The 20,340-nt window shown below is 41.4% G+C and overlaps 1 protein-coding gene across 6 annotated transcripts in view; it reads right to left on the bottom strand.

Moving 5' to 3' along the window:
- B3GALT5 (beta-1,3-galactosyltransferase 5) overlaps nucleotides 1-17,020 on the bottom strand; it is a 172,538-nt gene extending 155,518 nt beyond the window's left edge. For all 6 annotated transcript variants that reach the window (XM_049874866.1, XM_049874864.1, XM_049874871.1 and 3 more), the window contains exon 1: nucleotides 16,845-17,020. The gene's annotated coding sequence lies outside the window, so the exon portion shown is untranslated. The remainder of the gene's footprint in view (nucleotides 1-16,844) is intronic.
- Between the last annotated feature and the right edge of the window lie 3,320 nt (nucleotides 17,021-20,340).

The raw sequence follows: 20,340 nt of genomic DNA, 5'->3' as shown, positions 1-20,340 counted from the left end.
TTTTTTTTTAATAGTAGCCCTTCCACTTTCAGTTTTATTGGTCTAAGAGTTCGTTCCAATCTGATGCACAGCTCCTCTGGGTCTTAGGTGAAAGCCAAGACTGGGAACTCCCACATTTTTAGTGATAATGCTGTTTGCCTTTTTTTTTTTTCTCTCTTTGCACATTAAAAAGGTCCCAGTGTGACAGTAGAATGTAGTAACATCTGTTGACTAGAAGATAAACATTGATGAAAAAGCCTCATAAACTTTAAATGAATTCGTGCCTTCTCTTTCACAACAGTATCTACACATATTTGGCCAAGGTGGGACAGATATGTGAGGTGCAGTAGTGGTTCAGGGGTAGAGTCCTCGCCTTCCGTGCAGGAGACTCCAGTTCAATTCCCAGCCATGCGCAGCCACCACCCGTCTGTTAGTGGAGGCCTGCATATTGCTATGATGCAGAGCTTCAAGACTAAGACCAGCTAGGAAGAAAGGCCTGGTGATCTGCTTCCAAAAATCAAAACCAAGCCCTTTGCGGTCAAGTCGATTTCTACTCATGGAGACCCTATAGGACAGAGTAGAACTGTCCCATAGGGTTTCCAAGGTGTGGCTGGTAGATTCGAACTGCCGACCCTTTTTTGGTTAGCAGCTAAACGCTTAATCACTGTGCCACCAGGGCTCCAAAAATCAGCCAATGAAAACCCTATGGATCACAACGGTCTGATCCACAGCAACCATGAGGATGATGCAGGGCCAACTTCACGGCAGCTAACGACAGGAAAGAGGACGTGGAGACCCAAGCCTGTGTGCAGATTAGAAGGAACACCTGTTGGGCTCTGTTCCTCAGGACTAAATGTACCTTCTAAGGCTCTGCAGCCAGATCACTGAATTTAAGACCTTGTTAAAAATAAAGAGAACCAAAAAATCCGAAAAGCCAGGAAATTAATGTATGAGCAAGAGACTAAGTCAGGAAATGCCAAGAAAATAATTTAAGAAGTTTGTGGCTAATGAAAAGAGATTATATGCAAAGTCTCCTGGTGCAAAACTTCAAAACTAGATGCCACCTCCATTATCATCAGGATGTAAAAGGGACATTTGCGGATGAAAGCCAAAAAAAAAAAAAATGGTTTTTTTCCACACTTGCACTAAAAACATCGAATCCAAACATTGCAGAGCAACACCAAGTCCTGCAGATGCCACTATCTGAGAAGAAAGCTGCAGTGAATGGCCCTGAATATATCTTCCCCAGATTCAAAGGTTTCTTTGGTACTGTCTTTACTGAATCTGAAACTTCAGGCAAGGTTTTGCGGCAGAGAGGTCAGAAGCGTTCGAGTGAGTAATGTTGAGCAAACAGAAGGTTCTAAACCAAACCCGACAAAACGTTCATAACAAGTTATTCAGCCCTCAGGGTACCTACCCAAGATGAAATTTTAAAACAGCGTCCCAGAATATTCCTGGAGAAGTGACCCCCACTGGAGGACAGAGGATTGCAACTCAGCTCCCATCCAAATACACCTGGACCTACTTAGGGGGTGCCCATTCGTTCCTCCTATTCAAAAGGATTCTCCCTTCTTCATACATGCATATATGAGAATATATAAATGTGTATATGCAAATATGCATACATATATGTATAGATAGATACAGGCATACCTCGTTTTATTGTGCTTCACTTATTGCGCTGTGCGAATATTGAATTTTTTGCAAATTGAAGGTTTGTGGCAACCCTGCGTGGAGCAAGTCTGTCGATGCCATTTTTCCAACAGCATGTGCTCACTTTGTGTCTCTGTGTCACATTTTGGTAATTCTCGCAATGCTTCAAACTTTTTCATTATTATTATATCTGTTATGGTGATCTGTGATCAGTGATCTTTGATGTTACTATTGTAATTGTTTTCGGGCACTACAAACCATGCCGTACAAGACGGCAAAGTTAATAAATGTTACGTGTATTCTGACTGCTCCACTGACTAGCAGTTCCCCCCTCTCTCTCCCTCTCTTTGGGTCTCCTTATTCCCTGGGATGTGACAATATTGAAATTAGGCCAGTTAATAACCCTACAAAGGCCTCTAAGTGTTCAAGTGAAAGAAAGAGTCGCACGTCTCTCACTTTAAATCAAAAGCTGGAAATGATTACGCTTAGTGAGAAAGGCATGCCGAAAGCTGAGATTAGCTGAAAGCTCGGCCTCTTGCACCAAACAGCCAAGTTGTGAATGCAAAAGAAAAGTCCTTGAAGGAAATTAAAAGTGCTACTCCAGTGAACACACAAATGATAAGAAAGCAAAACAGCCTTATTGCTGATATGCAGGAAGTTTTAGTGGTCTGGATAGAAGATCAAACCAGCCGCAATATTCCCTTAAGTCAAAGCCCGATCCAGAGCAAGGCCCTAACGCTTCATTTCTGTGAAGGCTGAAAGAGATGAAGAAGCTGCAGAAGAAAAGTTTGAAGCTAGCATAGGTTGGTTCATAAGACTTAAAGAAAGAAGCCATCTTCATAACGTTAAAGTGCAGAGTGAAGCAGCGAGCGCTGATGTAGAAGGTGCAGTGAGCTGTCCAGATCCAGCTAAGATCATTGAGGAAGGCGGCTGCACTAAACAACAGATTTTCAGCGTAGACGAAACATCCTTATATTGGAAGAAGGTGCCATCCAGGACTTTCATAGCTACAGGAGAAGTTGATGCCTGGCTTCAAAGCTGCAAAGGACAGGATGACTCTCTTGTTAGCGGCTAATACAGCTGGTGACTTTAAGTTGAAGGCAATGCTTATTTAACTTTCTGAAAATCCTAGGGCCCTTAAGAATTATGCTGAGTATACTTGTTTTTTGATGCTCTATAAATGGAACCACAAAGCCTGAATGATAGCACATCTGTTTACAACATGATTTACTGAATATTTTAAGCCCACTGTTGACACCTACTGCTCAGAAAAAAAAAAAAAATTCCTTTCAAAATGTTAGTGCTCATTGACAATGGACCCGGTCATCCAAGAGTTCTGATGGAAGTATGCAAGGAGATGAATGTTGTGTTCGTGCCTGCGAACACAGCATCCATTCTGCAGTCCCTGGATCAAGGCATAATTTCAACTTTCTAGTCTTATTATTTAAGAAATACATTTTGTAAGGCTACAGTTGCCATGGATAGTGATTCCTCTGATGGATCTGGGCAAAGTCAATTGAAAACTTTCTGGAAAGGATTCACCATTCTAGATGCCATTGAGAACATTAGTGATTCACGGGAGGAGGTCAAAATATCAACATTAACAGCAGTTTGGAAGAAGCCGATTCCAACCCTCATGGATGACTTTAAGGTAGTTCAAGACTTCAGTGAAGAAAGTAACTGTAGATGTTGTAGAAATAGCAAGAGAACTAGAATTAGAAGTTGAGACTGAAGATGTAACTGATTGCTACAACCTCATGATAAAACTTTAACGGATAATGAGCTGTTTCTTATGGATGAGCAAAGAGAGTGGTTTCTTGAGACGGAATCCACTCCGGGTGAGGTTGCTATGAACATTGTTGAAATGACAGCAAAGGATTGAGAATATTACATAAATTTAATTGATAAAGGAGTGGCAAGGTTTGAGAGGATTGACTCCAATTTTGAAAGAAGCTCTACTGTGGGGGAAAATGCTATCAAACAGCATTGCATGCTACAGAGAAATCTTTCATGAAAGGAAGAGTCAATCGATGCAGCAAATTTTATTTTGTCTTATTTTAAGAAATTGCCACAGCCACCCCAATCCTTCAGCAACCACCATCCTGATCAGTCAGTAGCCATCAACAATGAGGCAAGACCCTCCACCAGCAAAAAGATTAGGACTTGCTGAAGGCTCCGATAATTGTTAGCATTTTTTCAATGCGGTAGTCTGAAACTGAACCTGAAATATCTCCGAGGTATGCCTGCAGATAAGATAAATAGCTGCCATCAAGTCCACTTCAAGTCATGGCAACTTTATGTCCAACAGAACAAAACGCTGCCCAGTCCTATGCCATCCTCACAATCACCAGATGTTCAAGTCCACCGTTGTGACTATTATGCCAGTCCATCTCACTGAAGATCCTCCTCACCCTCGCTGGCCCTCTACTTCACCAAATGTGATGTCCTCCTCTAGCAATTGATCCTTCCTTATGTTGTGTCCAAAGCAAGGAGTCAGACAATGTTCCGTTGTGACCCATAAGGTTTTCACTGGCTGATTTTTAGAAGTAAATCACGAGGTCTTTCTTCCCACTCTGTCTTAGTCTGGAAGCTCTGCTGAAACCAGTCCACCATGGACAACCCTGCTGGTATTTGAAATATCTGTGGCATAGCTTCCAGCATCACAGCAACATGCAAGCCATCACAGTATGACAAACTGACATATGGATTGTAGCATATATATGTGTGTGTATAGATGTGTGTTTGTGCGTGTATGCATGTATATGTGCATGTATGTCCCTCTTTCTTCCTATCTTACCTTGGTCTGTGAGGTTTTCTAAATGTCAGTCACTTCCATCCCATCCCTGACCCCAGAAGTCACTTTAACCTGAAAGAAGTAGCACTTGAGCATCAAAGCACATATCGGTTGAGAAGAACCAAGTGCCAAAGACTATGGCCATGCTTGTGGAGGGAAGGCAGTGTTCTAACTGGCTGGTTTCTATAAAAGGCCAGACTTTTCCCTGGAAAGTAAGGCACACAGGAAGTATGGTGTCAAAACTATAATCAACACTAACTGTATGGAAAGAAATGATAGAGTTTTATTGAGGAATGCAACTCAAGTTGGGCAGCACTGAGTAAAAATACAAAGTGCTCCAACGTTCACAAAAGAATGCAGGGTTTTTATACAAGAAAGCTATTGTGACTGCAACCACAAACATACCTTTGTTAATATGAATTAACCGATTTCCAAAGAAATTCTTCCTGAGGGCAAGCATTTTTTCCCAGAACAATCTACACACACTTCTTGGAATCATAGTCAAGCAAGCATAACTACATGTGCTTGCAAAACAAGACTTGTTTACCTGAAAGTGGTGCTCATACTTTACAAGCAGCAGCTGGAGCTTAAAACAAAATGGAGTTCAATCCAGACCTGTGTCAACCATTTTAGTTATGCCAGCACCTCAGTTTTAGAGTGCTCTTTCACAATGACTAGAGAGAAGTCAAATAGAAAAAGAAAAGCATGGTGGAGGAAAGCACCCCTCACAGGATAGGAGTTGCCAACGCAGTGTTTGTGCGTGTGCGTGTGCGTGTGCATGCACACCCATGCATTGAGCTCATCTGTGCAGCTGGGGTCTGGGAAATGAAGTGAGGAGTATCAGTTGGCTGGAAGCCCAAGCAAGGACAGTAGAGAAAGAGGGTAACAACACAAAGAGCCAACTAGACCTTTGAAGGCTGTTGTGGATTGAATTGTGTCCTCAAAAAATATGTGTGGAATACTAACCCCTATACCTGTGGATGTAATCTCATTTGGAAACAGGGTTTTCTCAGTTACATTAATGAGGCCATATCGGTGTAAGGTGTGTCTTAAACCTAATCACTTTTGAGATATAAAAAGAGCAGATTAGGTATAGAGAAGCAAGCACAAACACGGGAAGATAGATGTCACGTGCAGGAACCGCAGAACACGGGGGTTACAGAAACTAAAAGATCTTCCCTCAGAGCTACAGGGAGCCTTCCCTAGAGCTGGTGCCCTGAATTTGAACTTCTAGCCTCCTGAACTGAGAAAATACATTTCTGTTTGTTAAAGCCACCCACTTATGGTATTTCTGTTACAGCAGCACCAGGAGACTAAGACAAAACACAACCAGGTTATGAGCTACCACATCTTCACCATTGTCCTGACCTGCAGAGTACCCTCAGAGACATGCTCTTCCAGCTAAATTGTCATATAGTCGTATAGACCATTGACTGTTGTTAGCTGCCATCGAGTCAGCCCTGACTCATGGTGACCCCATGCACAACGAAATGAAACACTTCCTGGTCCTGTGCCACTGCCACGATCAGTTGCAGATCAGACCATTTTGATCGATAGGGCTTTCATTGGCTGATTTTTGGAAGTAGATCACCAAAGTAGATCTTCATAGTCTGTCTTAGTCTGGAAGCTCCACTGACACCTGTTCAGCATCATAAAAATCCAGTGCTGTCCAGTCAATTCCAACTCATATCAACCCCATACGACAGAGTAGAACTGCCCCATAGGGTTTCCAAGGAGTGGCTGGTGGATTCGAATTGCTGACCTTTTGGTTAGCAGCCTAAGTTCTTCACCACTGCACCACCAGGGCTCCTTCAGCATCATAGCTACCAAGAAAAAATCACATGAGAAAAGTTGTTTTCCCTTCAGATGCAATCCTGAAATTTCACTTCATGCTACAGATGTCATTTTTAGTGTGGCTTGCGACTGCAGTTCCATTCAGAGTGGCACATTTCGGAGAGTGTGGAGGAAATTCAGACGTGATGTCACTAGTAGAGGGGTCTCCCATATTAGAGGCTGCCCAGAGGGTTGCCCACCTTTCACCCAACTTTATAAGACTGTGGCAAATGGTTAAAAAGTACATTTTTCTATGCAATGGAATGAGGTGATTAAGACCATGAGCTTTGGAATCAGACCTCAGTTAGAATCTTAGCCATGTTACCTTGGCAGACAGGGCTTCAGTTTCTTTATCTGCAAAATGGGAATAAAAACAGCCCCTACCACAACCACCCAACTGTCAGTTTGTTGCACTGTGGTGGTTTACATGTTGCTATGATACTGAAAGCTATGCCACCAGTATTTCAAATACCAGCAGACTTACTCATGGTAGCCAGGTTTCAGAGGAGCTTCCAGACTAAAACAGACTAGGAAGAAAGGCTTGGTGATCCACTTCTGAAAATTAGCCAATGAAGGCCATCTGGATCACAACAGAACATTGTCTGATATAGCACTGAAAGACGAGCCCCCAGGTGGAAAGACACTCAAAATACACAGTGGCCAAAACTTGTGCATACCATTGATAGTGAGGCTGACCCAGGACCTGGCGACATTTCATTCTGTTGTACACGGATGGGGTTGTCATGAGTCAGAACCAACTCAACAGCAATTACAGCAATGACGACTGCCTCATGAGATAGCTGGGAGGATTCCAAAAGATAAAACGTGTCACTCGCCAGCCTGGGATTTCACTGACCTCCATTTCCCTCTTCCCATTATCCACACACCTTTTGAAAGAGTGGCCTTGACAGTGCCAAAACCACCCAACCCCTCCCAAAAGCTACTGCTCTGAGCTTCCAGTGAGCAGGGCTAGACTGAGAGGGACAGGGCTGGGCTGTGAGGGACAGACTGAGCTGACTTTGCAGATGCACTGCTGACCTTCACAGCCCCCACTGGATATGGCCACTAGGTCCACCCAGAATTGTGAGAAACTTGTCACTTGAGCCCCAAAGTCACAAAGTCACGATCAAAACATCCCCTTTGACTGTTACTTATAGCATACTTTCTTTTTTTTTTTATTGTGCTTTAGTTGAAGGTTTACAGAACAACTAGCTTCTCATTAAACAGCTAGTACACATATAGTTTTGTGACATTGATTGCCAACCCCATGATATGTCAACACTGTCCCCTTCTCGACCTTGGGTTCCCTATTACCAGCTTTCCTGTCCCCTCCTGCCTTCTCACCCTTGCCCTTGCCTCACAAACTTTTAAGACCCCAGATGCTACTGACCAAAGTAAAATGTAGAACATTTTCTTTATAAACTCTGTTATGCCAATTGTGCTAGATGTTTTCCAAGACCCATAGCCCTCAGCCCTGTAATTCGATACCACAGTGTGTTTGGATGTGTCTATGGAGCTTCCATGACCTTGCCTTGGACAAGTTGTGCTGGTTTCCCCAGTATTGTGTACTGTCTTACCCTTTACCAAAATTACCACTTATCTATTGTCTATTTAGTGTTTTTCCATCCCCACCCTTCCCCTCCCTCCTAGCCATCAAAAGTTGTTTCTTTTTGTGTGTAAACCTTTTCATGAATTATTATAGTAGTGGTCTTGTACAATATTTGTCCTTTTGTGATTGACTTATTTCACTCAGCGTAAAGCCCTCCAGATTCATCCATGTTGTGAGATGCTTCACAGATTCATCACTGTTCTTTATCATTGCATATATTCCATTGTGTGTATGTACAATAGTTTGCTTATCCATTCATCTGTGGATGGGCATCTAGGTTGTTTCTGATTTTTGCTATTGTGAACAATGCTGCAATGAACATGGGTGTGCATATATCTATTTGTGTGATGGCATTATTTCTCTAGAATATATTCCCAGCAGTGAAATTGTTGGATCATGTGGTATTTCTATTTCTAGCTTTATAATGAAGGGCCATATATTTTTCCAGAATGATTGTACCATTTTGCATTCCCACCAGCAGTGCCTAAGAGTCCCCCTAAGGAGCTACTGGCTTTAGGGAAAAAACGAACACACAAAAAAACAGCAACAAAAAACCACCAACTCCCCTAAGCTGGCTACTGAGGTCTACCCGCACCCAAGCCAATTGCACAGATTTAAAAAATTGCCACGCCCTCTAAGCCAGGGACTCAGGGCATGCACTGGCCCTTTTCCTAGGCACAGGCTTAAGGGGTCCATGGACTTCGAATGCCTTTCATCCCTGCCTCTACCTGTGTGGGCCCATTCAACAGCTTGGACCTCATTCGCATATACGACAGGGTATATACCTGAAGCTTATTTTCAAATGGAACAGCCAAGGAAGAGTGGAGGATTCATGACATTTGACATCGCCCTGCCCATTAAACAAGGTCCTCAACCACCCACATCAGGGGCCTGAGGAATGGCAGCTTCATCCATTTCACCTATCTACCCATGACAGGAGTCCAAGAATAAGTGGTGCCTCTCAGTCCTTACAGCCAACAGCACTGGGTGCCCAAAGTCTAGCTATAAAACCCAACCACCTACCTACTCTAGGGAACAGGGACACACCTTCCACCTAGGCACTCAGGGGCAGTCATGAGCCCCCTACCTAGCTCAGCACATAACCCCCTACTGCAGCTGGATACTGTGTCTGCTCCAATCACCCCTATGTAGCACTGCCCATCTAGAACTGTAGATGAGAGCCTGCACCACACACTCAGTGACCAATGACCTGGACACCTGAGCTGAATCCACACAAGAAAAGTAAATGGACTCCTGGGCTTACACACCTAGTAGCAGCTCGAACCACCTGGAGACAGGACATAAGAGCATCAAAGATGCCAATAACCGAAGAAGCTCACACACCCAGACTATTTGGGCATATCAAAAAAAAAAAAAAAAAGCTTGGGCACATTAAGCAAACATGCAATAAATAAATAACTTATTGATGACTTGGAGACAATAGTTAATATCAAATCAGTTAAAGAAGCAGACCATGATGGCTCCAGCAAGTTATCAGAAGAAAGAACCAGGAAACCCTGCAAAAGAAAAGAAGGTCTTGGAATTACTGGAGGTAGAATTCAAAATATTAATGTACCGAGCTTTTCAAGAGATCAGGAAGGAGATCAGGCAAAACTCAGACCAAGCCAAGGAACACACAGACAAAGCAATAAAGGAAATTAGGAAACCTATACAAGATCAAAATGACAAACTTAACAGGCTGCTAGAATTCATAAGAAGACAGCAAATAGAAATCCAAAAGACTAACAATAAAATTTCAGAATTAGACAACTCATTAGAAAGTCATAAGAGCAGAACTGAGGCAATAGAAGACAGAATTAACAAGACTGAAGAAAAAGCACTTGACACCAATTTATTTGCAGAAAAATCAGATAAAGGGATTTTTAAAAATGAAGAAAGCCTAAGAATTATGTGGAACTCTATCAAGAGGAATAACTTAAAAGTGATTGAAGTACTGGAGTGAGGGAGCAGGAGATAACAGAAAATACAGAAAGAATTGTTGAAGATTTACTAGCAGAAAACTTCTCTGATATCATGAAAGATGAGATGATATCTACCCAAGAAACTCCACACAGGGTAGATACCAAAAGAAAGTCTCCAAGACATTATAATCAAACATGGCAAAACCAAAGATAGAGAGAGAATTTTAAGAGCAGCTAGGGATAAACAAAAATCACCTACAAAGGAGAGTCAATAAGACTAAAGTCTGACTACTCAGCAGAAACCATGCAGGCAAGAAGGCAATGGGATAACATATATAACACCCTGAAGGAAAAAAATTGCCAACCCAGAATCATATATCCAGCGAAACTGTCTCTCAAATATGAAAGTGAAATTAGGGCATTTCCAAATAAATGGAAGTTAAGGGAGTTTGTAAAATCCAAACCAAAATTACAAGAAATATTAAAGGGAGCCTTGTGGCTAGAGAACCAACAATATCAGATAACAACCCAAGGCTAGAGCACAGGACAGAACGACCAATATCAACCGAGATAAGGAAGTCACAAAAATAAGTCAAAGCTAAAACGCTGAAAATAGGGAAACAGAGGCATCAATACATAAAAGATTGCAACATTAAAAGAAAAAACAGGGACTAACTAGTGTTGTCATAGAATTTTCATATGGAAAGGAAGTTAAGTTGATATCAAGAAATAAAAGATTGGTTTAAATTTTGAAAAATAGAGGTAAATTTTAACATAACCACAAAGGAAACTACATATCTACACATCAAAAAAAAAGAAGAAAAATATTCAGCAAATATAAAATCAACAACAATGAAAAAGATGAAAAGAAAATACATAAAGAGAAACAACTCAGCACAAAAAATTAAGTGGAACAAAGAAACTGTTAATAGCACAAAAACAAAAAAATTCAAAATGACAGCACTAAACTCATGCCTATCAATAATTACGCACCAATAAAGAGACAGACTGGCAGAATGGATTAAAAAAAAAACACAATCTGTCTATGTGCTGCCTGCAAGAGACACACCTTAGACTTAAAGACACAAAAAATTAAAACTCAAAGGATGGAAAAAAATATATCAAGCAAATAACAATCAAAAAAGAGTAAGACGGCAATATTAATCCCTGACAAAACAGACTTTAAAACAAAATCCACCACAAAGGATAAGGAAGTACACTATATAATGATTAAAGGGTCAGTACACCAGGAGGACATAACCATAATAAATATATACACGCCCAATGATAGGGCTCCAAAACACATAAAACAAACTGTAACAGCATTGAAAAGAGAAATGGACAGTTCCACAATAGTGGTAGGAGACTTCAACACACCACTTCGTGAAGGACAGAGCATGTAGAACGAAGCTCAGTAAAGACACAAAAGATCTAAATGGCACAGTCAACCAATTTGACCTCATAGACATATGCAGAACACTCCACCCAACAGCAGACAAGTATACTTCTTTTCCAATTCACACGGAAAATTCTCCAGAATAAACCACATATTAGGCTATGTCCTGGATTGAATTGTGTCCCCCCAAAATATCTGTCAACTTAGCTTGGCCATGAGTCCCAATATTGTGTGATTGTCCACCATTTTACATGATTTCCTTATGTGTTTTAAATCCTATCACTATGATGTAATAAGATGGATTAGCAGCAATTACACTGATGAGGTCTACAAGATTAGGTAGTGTCTTAAGCCAATCTCTTCCGAGATATAAAAGAGAGAAGCTAGCAGAGAGACATGGGGACATCACACCTCCAAGAAAGCAATGCTGAGAACAGAGTGTGTCCTTTAGACTTGAAGTTCCTGCGCTGAGATGCCCCCAGACCAAGGAAAGACTGATGACGAGGATCTTCTCTAGAGCTGACAGAGAGAGAAAGCTTCCCTCTGGAGCTGAAGCCCTGAATTCAGACTTCTAGCCTTCTAGACTGTGAGAGAATAAAGTTCTCTTTGTTAAAGCCATCCACTTGTAGTATTTCTGTTATAGCACCACTAGATGACTAAGACAGGCCACAAAGGAAGCCTTAACGGAGTCCAAAACATCGAAATATTACAAAGCATCTTTTCTGACCATAAACCCACCAAAGTAGAAATCGATAACAGAAAAAGCAAGGTTAAAAAAAAATCAAATGCATGGAAACTGATCAACACCTCTCTCAAAAACTACTGGGTTATAGAAGAAATCAAGGACAGAATAAAGAAATTCATAGAATCAAATGACAGTGAAAACACATCTTACCAGGACCTTGGTACACAGCAAAAGAAGTGCTCAGAGGTCAATTTGTAGCAATAAATGCACACACGCAAAAAGAAGAAAGGGCCGAAATCAAAATATCAAACCCGCAACACGAACAAATAGAGAGCAGCAAAAGGAGCCCTTGGGCACCAGAAGAAACCAAATAATAAAGATTAGAGCAGAAATAAATGAAATAGAGAACAGAAAAACAATTCAAAAAGTCTGCAAGACAGAAAGCCGGTTCTTTGGAAAAGATCAACAAAATTGATAAACCATTGGCCAAACTGACAAAAGAAAAACACAAGAGGAGCAGATAGCCTGAATAAGAAATGAGATGAGCGATATCACAACAGAGCTAACTGAAATTAAAAAGATCATAACAGAATACTATGAAAAATTTTACTTCAACAAATTAGAAAACCTAGAAAAAAATGGCCAAATTCCTAGAAACACACTACCTACCTAAACTAACACAAATAGAGGTAGAACAACTAAATAAACCTATAACAAAAGAAGAGATTGAAGAGGTAATTAAAAAAAAAAAAAAAACCTCCAGACAAAAAAAGCCCTGTCCCTGACAGCTTCACTGGAGAATTCTATCAAACTTTCAGAGAAGAGTTAACACCAGTACTACTAGAGGTATTTCAGAGCATAGAAAAAGGTGGACTACTCCCTAACTCGTTCTATGAAGCCAGCATAACTCTGATACCAAAGCCAAGAAAAGACACCGCAAAAAAAGAAAATTACAGACCAATATCCCTATGAACATAGACACAAAAGCCCTCAGCAAAATTCTACCCATACCCATTGCCATCGAGTCAATTCTGACTTGTAGAGACCCTATAGGACAGAGTAGAACAGTCCTATTGGGTTTCCAAGTAGTGGCTGGTGGACTTGAACTGCTGACCTTTTGGTTAGCAGCCTGAGCTCTTAACCACTGCACCATTAGGGCTTCAACAAAATTCTAGCCAATAGAATTCAACAAAGTATGAAAAAAAAAAATCATGACCAAGTAAGATTCATACTAGGTATGCAGGGATGGTCCAACATTAGAAAACAGTCAATGTAATCCATCACATAAATAAAACAAGAGATGAGAACCACATGATCTTATCAATCAATACAGAAAAGCCATTTGACAAAGTCTAACATCCATTCCCGATAAAAACTCTCAGCAAAATAGAATAGAGGGGAAATTCCTCAACATAATAAAGGGCACTTATATCAAGCAAACAGCCAACACCATCCTAAATGAAGAATGTCTGAAAGCATTCCCCATGAGAATGGGGACCAGACAAGGATGCCCTTTATCACCACTCTTATTCCACACGGTGCTGGAAGTCCTAGCCAGAGCAATAAGGCAAGAAAAAGAAATAAAAGGCATCCAAATTGGTAAGGAAGAAGTAAAAGTATCCCTATTCACAGATGATATGATCTTATACACAGAAAACTGAAGCGAATCCACAAGAAAACCACCAGAACTAATAGATTTCAGCAAAGTATCAGGATACATGATGAACATATAAAAATCAGTTGGATTCCTCTACACCAACAAAGAGAACTTCAAAAAGGAAATCACCAAATCAGCACCATTTACAATAGCCCCCAAGAAGATAAAATACTTAGGAATAAACCAAACCAGAGACACTACTGCAAGAATCCAAAAGAGACCTACATAAGTGGAAAAACACACCTTGCTCATGGATAGGAAGATTCAACACTGTGAAAATGTCAACTCTGCTCAAAGCAGTCTACACATACAATGCAATCCCGATTCAAATTCCAGTGACATTTTTTAAGGAGATAGAAAAGCAAATCGCCAACTGCATTTGGAGAGGGAAGAGGCCCCGTACAAGTAAAGCATTGTTGAAAAAGTAGGACAAAGTGGGAGGCCTCACACCGCCTGATTTTAGAACCTATTATACCATCAGGGTAGTCAAAATACCCTGATAGTGGTGCAACAACAGATACATAGACCAATGGAACAGAATTGAGACTCCAGACATAAATTCATCCACCTGTGATATAGCTAACATAACTGGATATCCATCTGCAAGAAAAATGAAACAAGACCCATGCCTCAAACCATGTACAAAAACTAAAATAGATCACAGACCTAAATATAAAATCTAAAATGATAAAGATCATGGAAGAAAAAATAGGGACAATGCCAGGAGCCCTAATACATGGTATAAACAGCATACGAATCATTACTAACAATGCACAAATGCCAGAAGAGAAACTAAATAACTGGGAGCTCCTAAAAATCAAACACTTAGGCTCATTCAAAGACTTCACCAAAAGAGTAAAAAGATTACCTACAGACTGGGGAATAAGTTTTTAGCTATGACATTTCTGATCAGCACCAGATCTCTAAAATCTACATGATACTGAAAAAACTCAACAACCAAAAGACAAATAACCCAATCAAAAAATGGGCAAAGGATATGAACAGACACTTTACCAAAGAAGACATTCAGGAGGCTAACAGATACATGAGGAAATGCTCAAGATCATTAGCCACTAGGGAAATGCAAATTAAAACTACAATGAGATTCCATCTCACCCCCAACAAGGCTGGCACTAATCCAAAAACACACAATAATAAATGTTGGAGAGGTTGTGGAGAGACTGGAATACTTATGCACTGCTGATAGGAATATAAAATGGTACGACCATTTTGGAAATCAATTTGGCACTTCCTTAAAAACCTAGAAATAGAAGTACCATACTATCCAGCAATCCCACTCCTAGGAATATATCCTAGAGAAATAAGAGCCGTCACATAAATAGATATATGCACACCCATGTTCATTGCAGCACTGTTCACAATAGCAAAAAGAAGGAAATAGCCCAGGTGCCCTTCAACAGGCAAATGGACAAATAAATTATGGTACATACACACAATGGAATACTATGCAATAATAAAGAACAATGATGAATCCGTGAAACATCTCACAACATAGATGAATCTGGAGGGCATTATGCTGAGTGAAATTAGTCAGTTGCAAAAGGACAAATACTGTATGAGACTGCTATTATAAGAACTCAAGAAAACGTCTAAACACAGAAGAAAACATTCTTTGATGGTTACAAAGGAGGGGAGGGAGGGAAAGGGGTATTCAGTAACTGGAGAGTAGACAAGAATCATCTTAGGTGAAGGGAAGGACAACACGCAGTACAGCCAAAGTCAGCACAACTAGACTAAAGCAAAAGCTAAGAAGTTTCCTAAAGACAATCAAACACTTTCAGGGACAGAGTAGCCGGGGCTGGGGTCTGGGGACCATGGTTTCAGGGGACATTTAGGTCAATTGGCATAGCAAAGTTTATTAAGAAAATGTTCTGCATCCCACTTTGGTGAGTGGCACCTGGGGTCTTAAAACTTGGGAGCAGCTACCTAAGATGCATCAATTGGTCCCAACACACTTAGAGCAAAGGAGAATGAAGAACATCAAAGATGCAAGAAAAATATTAGCCCAAGAGACAAAAAAAAAAAAAAAAAACGGTGCCGTTGAGTCGATTCCAACTCATGGCGACCCTATAGGACAGAGTAGAACTGCCCCATAGAGTTCCAAGGAGCGCCTGTTGGATTCGAACTGCTGACCTTTTGGTTAGCAGCTGTGGCACTTAACCACTACGCCACCACGGTTTCCCAAGAGACAAAAGGGCCACATAAATCAGAGATTCCACCAGCCTGAGACCAGAAGAACTAGATGGTGCCCAGCTAAGATCAATGACTGCCCTGAGAAAGAACACAACAGAGAGTCCCTGACTGAGCAAGGAAAAAAAAAAAAAATCTGGAGCACAGCTCCAATTCACGTAAAAAGACCAGACTCGGTGGTCTGACTGAGACTGGAGGAACGCCCAAAGCCATGGCCCCTGGACACTCTGTTAACCAGGAACTAAAACCATTCTCAAAGCCCACTCTTCAAACAAAGCTTAGACTGGACTGTAACACATAAAATAATCCTCGTAAAGAGTGTGCTTCTTAGTTCAAGCAGATACACAAGACCAAATGGGTGACTCCTGTCTGGAGCCAGAATGAGAAGGCAAGAAGGGACAGGAACTAGCTGAATGGACACAAGAAACCTGGGGTGAAAAGGGGGAGTGAGCTGTCACATTACAGGGATTGCAACTAATGTCACATAACAATATGTGTATAAATTTTTGTATGAGAAATTAACGTGAGCTGTAAACTTTCACCTAAAGCACAATAAAAAAAGGAAAAGGAAAACCCTACGGAGCAGTTGTACTCTGTAAAACATAGAGTCACTGAAGTAGAGAAAACGTATTTTCTTTTGTGTTTTAGTATTAGAATAGAGAAAATATATTTTCTAGCGTTTCAGTATAGCTGTATAAGCTGTGATTAATTTCTAGTTTTTGAAACATAATTGCTTGCTCTTACATCCATCTCATGATTGTTCCTTTAAAGAAAAATTAGGTAATCAATTTTTAGTTGTTGATTTAACTATGTTCCTCTTCCAAGGAAAAAATACACAAAGCCGAGATAGCTGAACAAAGCTTAGATCCATCTTGTGACAGAAACCAGGACAACATGAAGAGACTTGCAGGACTTCAAAAATAGATCACTTTATCATCGTGTCTACCTCAAAGAAAAACCAACCTTCCTGAAAACCTCTAACCCCTGACCTTCCCCCTATAAAAACCCTCCCATTAGTCCTTTATGGTTAGACAGAATTTAAGAGAAATTTAACCCTCTCTGTCTCTTGAATAACGGTGTTCAATAAAGCCTTCTTGCTGCTTACCTCCTCCTGTCTCGGTATTGGCTTTGCGGCAGGCGACTCGAACCCGCAATTTGCGGTAACATCACTGTGAGTCAGAATTGACTCAATGGCAGTGGACTTCGTTTTGTTTTAGTGGTTTCCCGGCATGGTGCAAACTGTTAACATGCTTGGCTGCTAACCAAAAGATTGACAGTCAGGTTCACCGAGACACGCCTCAGGAGAAAGACCTAGTGACCTAATTCCAAAAAATCAGTCATTGAGCGTTCTGTAGAACACAGTTCTACTCTGACACACATGGGGTTGCCATAAGTGGGAGTCAAATCCACTGCACCTGGTGGTTTCACTAAGTGTCTTAGTCATCTAATGCTGCCATAACGGAAATACCACAAGTGGATGGCTTTAACAAAGAGAAACATTTTCTCACAGTCTAGTAGGTCACAAGTCTAAATTCAGGGCATCAGCTCCAGCAGAAGGTTTTCTCTCTCTGTCAGCTCTGGAGGTAAGTCCTTGCCCTCAATCTTCTCCTGGTCAACGAGCTTCTCAGGCGCAGGGACCCCATGTCCAAAGGACACACTCTGCTCCCAGTGCTGCTTTCTTGGTGGTATGAGGTCCCCAACTCTCTGCTTGCTTCTCTTTCCTATTATCTCTTAAGATATAAAAGGTGGTGCAGGCCACAGCCCAGGGAAACTCCCTTTACTTTGGCTCAGGGAGATGACCAGAGTAGGGGTGATGTTACAATCCTGCCCTAATCCTCTTAACATAAAAGTACAATCACAAAATGGAGGACAACCACACAATTCTGGGAACCATGGCCTAACCAAGTTGATACACACATTTTGGGGGGGATTCAACCCGTGACACTAAGCAAGCACAGTAAAGCAAGAAAGTTGAAAAAGTGCAAGCAAATGATTATAGTGTTTAACTAGGACATTTAAATGAAGTGAGGAGAGAGAAGAAGATATAGTTCTGGCAGGAAGAGGGACAGTGAAAAGGCATTAGGATCAATGTATTGTGTGTAGGTTCTTGTGGGGTCAAATGTTCACATAATTCAGGTAATAGGTGGAGGTGAGCTGAGAAGCCAGGACGTGGTGGTCAGAGATAAGGGGACATGTAGCTGAGATTATGGAGAAGCTGCAATGACGAAGTCCAGGGCACCACTAGAAAGTCCCAAGAGAACTCTCTGTGATAATGGAAATGTTCTGTATCTGCTTTATCCAATATGGTAGCCACTAGTCACAGGTGCTTGAAATACAGCTAGTGTAACAAAGGAACTGAATTTTTATTTGCATTTAATATTAACTAATTTACATTTAAACAGCCACATGTGGATAGCAGTCACATAGCAGTCTATAGACCATAAGAATAAGGGGTTTAGGTGGGGTGTGGAACACAATCACTGGAGGAGAGGGGTTCAAGGAACTACAAAGTTGTGGTGTTGGAAGAATCAATTACGTGTATACGAAATCATGAAGAATTGAAGCTGGAGTGTTGATAGAGAGTGTTACAGAGAACCAGGAGCCCAAATTATTGAGAAGTGAAAGGCAGTGGCCTGAGAGCAGTCAGTGGATATTGCCACAAGGAGAGGCAGAGAGAGACACAGTCTAGTCACATGAGATGCAAAGCTGAGGAGCTTAGGGAGGTTGGAAGAAGCAATAAGGAACAAGAGGGACACCTACCTCACTTCTAGGTCCAGTAAACTGAGTTCCAGAGGGCACAGTGGAATGGCATAAGGAATTGGTGAGGTATGGTGTCTATCCTAGTCATCTAGTGCTGCTATAACAGAAATACCACAAGTGGATGGCTTTAACAAAGAGAAATTTATTTTCTCACAGTCTAATAGGCTACAAGTCCAAATTTAGGGCATCAGCTCTAGGGGAAGTGTTTCTCTCTCTGTCAGCTCTGGAGAAAGGTCCTTGTCATCAATCTTACCTTGGTCTGAGAGCTTCTCTGCACAGGAACCCCAGGTCCAAAGGACACAATCTGCTTCTGGTGCTACTTTCTTTGTGATGTGAGGTCCCCTGTCTCTCTGTTCACTTCTCTCTTTTATATCTCAGAAGAGATTGGCACAAGACACAATCCAGTCTTATAGATTGAGTCCTGCCTCGTTAACATAACTGCCTTCTCTCCCACCTCATTAACATCATGGAGGTAGGATTTACAACACATAAGAAAACCACATGAGGTGAAAAAAATGGTGGACAATCACACAATACCAGGAATCATGGCCTAGCCAAATTGATACACATATTTTTGCGGGACACAATTCAATCCATGACAGTGTCTTAGGCCGGGTTCTCTAGAGAAGCAAAGCCAGTAAAGCGTATGTATATATAAAACTATTGAGTTGGAATCTACTCAACAGGAACAGGTTTGGTTTTTGGTTATACACTTATATACAGAGAAATTTATATCAAGGAAATGGCTCATGTGGTTGTAGAGGTTGGCAAGTCCCAAGTCCATCAGTCAGGCATCAGTCTGGAGGTTTCTCCTGACTCATGTTGCTGAAGGGGCTGATGAATCCAAGATCAGCAGATAAGATGGTAAGCTGCTGGCTCACAGGCTTTGGAGGCTGACAAATCCCAAGATCAGCAGGCAATATGGCAGGCCACTGGCTCAAGTCCCAAGAACTGGAGGTCAGATGATAACTAGTCAGAGGCAGGATCCAGAGCAAAAGCCAGTGAGCTTTGCCAGAATGTCCATATATATTGGATGCAGGCCACACCCCTGAGGAAACTCCCCTTACAACCGATTGGCTGATCACATCAGATCTCATCATGGAGATGATTACATCAATCACAAAATGGAAGATGACTACATCATTACGTAACTGCCAAACTACACCATAAACTGCCAAACCACTGAAAATCATGGCCCAGCCAATTGAACATGCAGCCTTAACCATCACATAAGGAAAAGGCAGAAGAAATAGAGAATATTCAGACAAATATCCAGATATTTTTTTGGTATGCAGATTAGAGCCTAGGAGATAAGGAATGGCCTGGGAGTCTAGGACTCCTTGTGATGGTAGACACAAATGTGGATAAAAGGCAGGCAGAGATGATTCATGGTGGACTCAAGGCCAGTTGTGTGTTGAGGTCGTGGGTGTTGGGAAGTGAGAAGGAGTAGGTGATGCCCTCTAGACCACTACAGATAGAGGAAAGGATACCTGGAGAAGGCAGCCTTTCTTCCAGCAGCCAAAGTTCCTTTTCAGCCCTATTGAGCCCCATCTTGAGAAAGGATAGGAGACCAGAAGTGGGGTGGGATCCCTTTGAGGGCAGGAATCCTGCTTCAAGCACTCTGGGTTCACTCTCCACCCTCCATGTATGTGGAGTTCACTCTTGACCTTTGTTAATGGGTGTGAAGACCTCAAGCTAGGCATGATAAACAATTCCTAGGTGGGAAAACAATAGAATAAAGATGCCATTTTTCCTAAATTAACCTATAAATGCAATATAATCATAATGAAAATTCCAGGTGAGTGTTCTATGGAAGGAAACCCTGGTGGCATAGTGGTTAA

Source organism: Elephas maximus, chromosome 2 (genome assembly GCF_024166365.1).
Source record: "Elephas maximus indicus isolate mEleMax1 chromosome 2, mEleMax1 primary haplotype, whole genome shotgun sequence".
Classification (NCBI taxonomy): Eukaryota; Metazoa; Chordata; class Mammalia; order Proboscidea; family Elephantidae; genus Elephas; species Elephas maximus.
Note: the sequence above shows the minus strand (reverse complement) of the source record. Positions and strands in the feature narration are given on the sequence as shown.